Source organism: Strongylocentrotus purpuratus, unplaced genomic scaffold (assembly GCF_000002235.5).
Source record: "Strongylocentrotus purpuratus isolate Spur 01 unplaced genomic scaffold, Spur_5.0 spur5_scaffold_17, whole genome shotgun sequence".
Lineage (NCBI taxonomy): Eukaryota > Metazoa > Echinodermata > Echinoidea > Camarodonta > Strongylocentrotidae > Strongylocentrotus > Strongylocentrotus purpuratus.
The window spans coordinates 10,734,872-10,741,675 of record NW_022145602.1 but is presented as its reverse complement, the minus strand read 5'-3'; the positions used below and the strand labels follow the sequence as shown (position 1 = coordinate 10,741,675).

Sequence of the window (6,804 nt, the reverse complement as noted above, 5' to 3'; positions counted from 1 at the left end):
TTTAAGGTCTTGAATGAGACTCTGCGCATCATGACGACACGCCCTTTCTATCACGGCGCAATTTTCACTGAAACTCACGAAGAGTGCCACTGCAATATGCATCTTAAAGAGTACACAATTGCATTGTATTTTCACCACCTAATGCAGTGTCGCACTGCGTGAAATCGCATCACTTTTCAGTTAAAGTTGCCAAATATGGACGAACCTTTTGATGTTACATGTATCTTATTGTTAAATGCATATAAGGCTAAGCTTTTGTCGTTTCTTTTATTGATCGCAACTAATATGTTTAAGTAGTGGATTATATTCAAAACGCAAAAGGATCTATATGAAGATCTTAGAAGGATGAGATACTATAAAAGGCTTATTTGTGAACGTTATGGACAGTGGCGAAGTGGTTGGAGTACAGGTGCTGAATAAATATGACAAATATCAGTTAGAGGTAAAGAGAAAAGAAAAAGAAGCAGAAGAAGAAAGAGAAGAAGGAGGAGAAGAAGAAAAGGATGAAGAAAAAGGAGAAATTGGAGAAGAAGAATAAGAAAAAAGGATGAAGAATAAGAAAAAGAAAACAAAAAGAAGAAGAAGAAGAAGAAGAAAAAGAAAAACAAGAAGGAAATGTAGATGAAGAAGAAGAAGGAAAACAGGATGTGACGGAGATTGGTGAGAGAGAGAGAGAGAGGGGTGCAGTTTTTGGTTAAGAGGAAAATACTTTTAACACCGTGTAATATGTCATGTACGTGCCTTTGTTGAGTTGAATGCAATAATACTTATCATGAATAGAAGAGAACTACGCAGGGGAGCACTGGAACTTTCAACGTTTTTGAACCTACCACCCCCCCCCCCATTTCTTTTACCCAACACAAATTTATTAGGGCCCTTCAAATTTGGAACTGCGCCTGCGCCCCCTCCCAATAAGCTCATGATGGAAAGAGATAAATACACAACGAAAGGGAAGGGAAAGAGAGAGAGAGAGAGAGAGAGAGAAAGGAGAGGGTGAGGTTCAGATAAAAAACAGATATAGTTTAACACGGTAGATTGTGGTTCTTCAGTACCTCTTCTCAGCAGTGATTACGGGGGCATTTTGAATCTATAACCTTGCCCCTCCTTCGATTCATTAAACCACAGGTCCACAGACCGCAATCGAGACCACATCGGATAGCGTCGATCCCAAAGTTTGACAATCCAGGCTGGGCTGTCACATCTCCTCCACTACCCCCAACGTACACGGTACACTACTTAACACAGAGATGGGACTTCCCACCACTCTTAATCCAAACTCAATGGTCGCCCGGTAACGACCGAAGCTTACCGTACTCTAAGCCGCCACTGGAGCTGTGATGCAATCGGAGTACTTTGTACAGGTTTAACAATGCATATCACGCTATTTCCCTCTCTTTGCCAAGTAGTTGCTTATTCTTTGACTCTTGTCCATCGAAAACCTAGAACAATCGCATTAAAATAGTATTCGCGTGGTAAAGCAAGCAAGTCCCATACACAACAACACAATTTCTTCATAAGGGGTACATCTATATTCTTGCAAAGACAGCATTTCAACATTATTGTAATTCATCGAGATATTCATTCATCTTTCCTTGGTATGAGAAGTTTGTGAGGATTTTACTACCGCAAGCTCGGCATGGGACGTTCAGGACTCATATAGACGAAAGTTTCGCGATTCCCCAGACTCGTGCCCAATATATCAGTATTTGTTTATCATATTCGTCTCGGTTCCAGTGTAATCTTCTTCTTTACCACTTCAAAGAGATCATAGTGGTATGTATTTGCCTTCTATTGAGTTCGCCTAGATTCCTTTCCACTGAGTTACAATATCCCAAACAGTTCAGTTGTTAACTTGTAATTATTATTATACACCCTAAAATAGTTTTAAAAGACTGTTAGGGTTTAACTGAATTTCTAAAAATATCCTCTAAAGATTACGAAATAATATATCATTTATAATTTTCCAACCGAAATACTAAGTCGATTTTCTTTAGGAAATTGAACTGCTACACAATTAAATTGTTTCTTGTATTTTATTAGAATATTCATTAGGCTTAATCTGGAAAGAATTTCTGTTCCTAGGCGTGAATTCTTTCGCTCGACAATCGAAACGGAGGATATATGTTTATAAATTAATAATAATAATAATTAAGATTTATATAGCGCTGGTATACAAGTACATCTGAAACATTTGTTGCATGTGTGATAAAACTCTGCTTATGAACTTGTCCTTCGATTTGATATTTAATATTGATACATTAATAATGTCGGAGACGTGATTATTAAGCGTTTTCCAGAGAAAAATCTTAATGTCAGTGTATTCGTATTATCAGCAGCTTTTGTCAGCGAATTATTCGTTTATAAACAGCCTCTCATGACACTCTTGAAACTGTATATTTAGCATATTTCTTATTCCAGGAAGGGCCAGGAAGGGACATGCACTTACAAATCTGGACTCCCAAGTATTTTTCTTTATTATCTCTTTGACATAAATCTGTATTTACTAGATCAAAGTAAATGAGAAGAAAAAAACAAAAAACTTTCTCAAAGTGGATGATCAATTAAGTAGTATAATTACACACTGGTGATTTTGTGTATGATAACCACACGACTAGTGTGTTGGACGTACAATCTAATGATGGCTGGAGTTTTACTATTGTTGTTTGCTTAGTTGTTTACTAAGATATAAGGGATGTATGAGTATGATCAATGACAATGTTCCTGCTCGATGAACTTTGCCCTGGAACTGCAGCTAATATTGACCTTTGACCTATGACACAGTATAGACCGTAAACGTGACGGTGATGATGTCAAGCAGGGGGTCGTGAACATGTTCGATGAGAACATCTTCACAACCATGGCTGTTCCTGTCACTGACGTACGAGCCTTGTTTCTTTTATTTTCAAGAAAAAGTTGGAAACACTAAAACTGACACTACACTGCAATGAAAACTCATTTAATGTTATAGTTTCACAAACAAATCTTGATTCGGCATAAATAGTTGGGCATAAAACTGCCTAGGCTACAGTTGGTGGGGCATATAATTACCATCATGTTAGGGCATATTTATTTCATTGTTTTGCTCAATAGTGTTTATGTAGAGTGTACGAGAGATAAACAGTGCTCTTATATTATACAAGCCTAATCATTTTCTCGTCAAGAGCCCCCCCCCCCCCCCCAACCCCCAAAGGACCAGGATGTAAACCAGTCCTTTCTGATCTTGTTATCCTGATGAAATATGTTCAAATAAATAAATAAATAAATAAATAAAAAGAGCGCACAATTTTCTACAGCACATCACACACACTATTAACACACAATGGTCAATAAGGGCGTTGATGGGAAGGGGCATACAATTTCGAAATGAACTGCTTTCTCTACTTGGTTTAATGCATACCCACCCCTCCTCGCCCTTGTCAATACATGGCAGATTTACAATCAGGAAAGTACAAGTATTTCACCCGTTTCAAAGAGTAGTCACAATGAATTAAAGAAACGAAGAATGAGATTGACAGACCATGAAAGACTAGTTAATTCATTTTAAAGTGTATCAAGGGATTGAAAGCTCCTTAGGCTTAAATAAGTCTTCTTTAAATCCTCACTGAACTACTTAGCTACTTGCGCCCTCTATATAGCAAACAATGCCTAAGTGGTGACCGCTGGTCCCCCGTGAACCCCTTTGTCTTATGTTAATTGAGAGCTGATGAGATAACCACATGTCAGTGACCATGCGGGGAGGTCTAATCCCTCCTGGCCAAACTAATACAGATAGGCTTTAAAGGATCTCATCCCCAAAAGAATGAATATACTGTAGGTACTCTGAAAATGTGAGGTATTCCTTACGAAACAGTTCGAGAGATATATAAATGAAGACATTCTTGGTATAATGTACCTGTAATGCCTTTTACCTTTAGCATAACATGGGCATGGCCATTTTCATGAAAATGTACCAGGCGACGTTGTTCATGTATCATGCACCAAGCTTTAGTTGGAAGGACTTTTTAATTCAATAACGAAACCTTTACTTTTCAAAACTTGTCATCTGTGACAAATGACAGTTTGTGTTATAAACTGTTGAAATCCTTGCTTCTGATGATTGGTTATCAGCAGATTTGTCACTGATTTGTGTCATTTGTCATTGTAAAGGCTACGGTGAAACGAGACACTGGTGTGGGTCTTGTCAATGTGACTGGGGTATATTGAAATTGTAACCTGAAGATATTTTCATCTTTGATATTAATTATCAATCTATAAATAATTTTGTGTTTGTTTGTCTCCTGACTTTGCAGACGTCATCGCAATCATGCCACTATCAACGTTAGAGCTCAGGCCGAAAATCGACTACAGCCAAAACACGTACGGCGACAAGAAATACAACGTCATGCACCTCATCAGCCTTTACAACCAAGACCCCTCCCACTTGCCATGGCAACAATCAAATGGGCGGACCCAAATCACCCAAGTTCACAGCATCAAGCTCCCCACCTTGAACTCTCAGGGCTTCGCCAATCAGAGCGGGTCTTTCTACGCGTCATCGTCGCAGCCACGCCTTAATCTGCCGAGCGTTGGGCGTGGCATGGCCCACAGTACGCTGGTTCCGTTTTCTTCATACGGCAAACCGACGTGTGGGTATTTCTTTACCAGAACGACGGAGAATCGAAAAATGAGGACGGGGATTCCCCCGAAATTTGGGTACCTGAACGTAACCGCACCGCGGATGCGATAACTCTGACATTCTAAACACGCTAACCAGGGCCAATGACATTTAAGGATACTTTTGACTTTGATATAGTTGAACTTTGACATATCATCAACGAGCTAATTGATATGGGAAAAGAAATAAGACGGTTTACTATAAAGTCTCATTCTATGCATAATCTTGAAATCTTAGTGACAAGCTTGTTCTAGGCTTGCCCGATGTAGCAACGAATCGATGAAGAATTCAAGATGATTTGCATCGCAAAGGTGCTAACGATGAAATTTATGTTTGTAACGGGGTCTCTGTTGGGAAGAAAAACTATACAGACAAAGAACATAATATTTGTCTAACCAACGATGTTTGGTTAATTTCATATGACTCTGTTATACATTTTGTTTTCCTTATTTGGAAATACAGTGTAGTTGTGTTCCTCCTTGCTATACCTATTTAAATGACATCCAATTATATAGAGAGTTTAAACATAAATTATTCAGGTTAATACCTTAAAAAAAAAACGAATTAAATAGAGACCTGTTAGATGAATTTCTCGGAGGGGGGGGGGGGTGTGACTCCCCCCCACTCCCACTCCCACTCCGCCTTACTTTTACAATAATTAAATTTAATAGAGACGTGATCGGAAACATCTCAAGAATATCGACAATCATGAGATTCATTTTTTTCATGATGATCTAAACATAATGTCCATTTGAGTGATGAAAATTCAAAATTGGCATTGTCTGATTAATAAATTCGTTTATATTTCATTTAACAACTTCTGCATTCTTACTATTTAGAACAGTTTTGAGCGTAAAGTGGTTCATTTTTTTCTAGGTAACTGGCTACAGCGTATGCCAAATTTTCATTTCTAGCTAGCTGCTTTCAGTTTTCTTGTACATAGATAATGTCGGTGATTGGTTTGTCAAAAAAACATGATTTTTGTATATAATATTAGAATAAACTTTTTACATGATAGTTGACGTTGTTATTGATTCATACTTTTAATTGACATGGAAATGATATTAATTCATGGAACTACTCATTAGCTAGTTATTCTAATTTCGATAGTGCGCCATCATGCTCTTAAAAGAGGTGGACAAAATTGGGTGAGAGAGAGTGGGGGGGGGGGAGAGACATGCAGAGAGAGAGAAAAAAGGAGAGAGAGAGAGAGAGAGAGAGAGGGGTGGGGGAGGGTAAAGCCCGTCCCCCACCCCATCCCATAGTGGCATACCTATTGATTCATACTTTTAATTGACTTGGAAATTTTTATTAATTTATGGAACTACTCATTCGCCAGTTATTCCTAATTTTCAAAGTCCGTGATCATGCTCCCGGAAGAGGTGGACAAAATTGGATGTGAAAGAGAGAGAGAGAGAGAGAGAGAGAGGGGGCGGGATACTGTACGTCCCCCATCCAACCCTATAGTCGCATACTGCTTACTAGACTAGTCGATTTTTTTTTGTAATTGTTCCTTGGTCTTTTAAAGGAACTGACGTTTCCTTTTTGGCCTAGATCAATAAAATTGCTTTACACAATATTATGTTCAGAATTAAGAACATGCCAATAAAATACAAATAAAAGTAAATATAAGATATATTGTAAATCGATAAATTCACAAAGAAACCGTACAAATCATTAATTAAGTACATGTATAAACATGGAAATAGATAAATGAATGATTCCTTACGCAATACTGTGATGTGTTTCCTTTGGTTCTCGGTAGGGTCCGAACAGATCAGTGGACTGCACCGTACGGGAGACTAGGGCGGTGAACATAGGAGGGCCTGATGGGTCCCAGGTTCGAACTTCTGCTGGCACAGCAAGCATCCTTTATGATGGTCAAAATACCTTTCCTTTCAAACCGTTATTAATTAACTTTACTTCAGTGAACTGAAGGTCAAAATGTCTTTGCAATTTATGTTTATTGGTTATTGTACAGTTTGCTGCTTTTTGCCCCCGTTGTTTAAATTTGTGTTGTCATCATTTCGTTAATTTTGACCGACTGCCTATAAAATAATTGTGACGTCATATTGTTGCGCGAGCCGCCGTGCCAGGTAACAAAATTACTTAGAGCGCATCCATTGATTTTGCATAAATTATCAGCATGC

At 38.3% G+C, this 6,804-nt stretch overlaps 1 long non-coding RNA gene across 1 annotated transcript; it reads left to right on the top strand.

Moving 5' to 3' along the window:
* Positions 1–1,403: 1,403 nt before the first annotated feature.
* On the top strand, positions 1,404–5,011 carry LOC752384. Its single transcript, XR_972277.2, has 2 exons — positions 1,404–1,773; positions 4,290–5,011. It is a non-coding gene; the product is annotated as an uncharacterized LOC752384 (long non-coding RNA).
* The last annotated feature ends 1,793 nt before the right edge of the window (positions 5,012–6,804 follow it).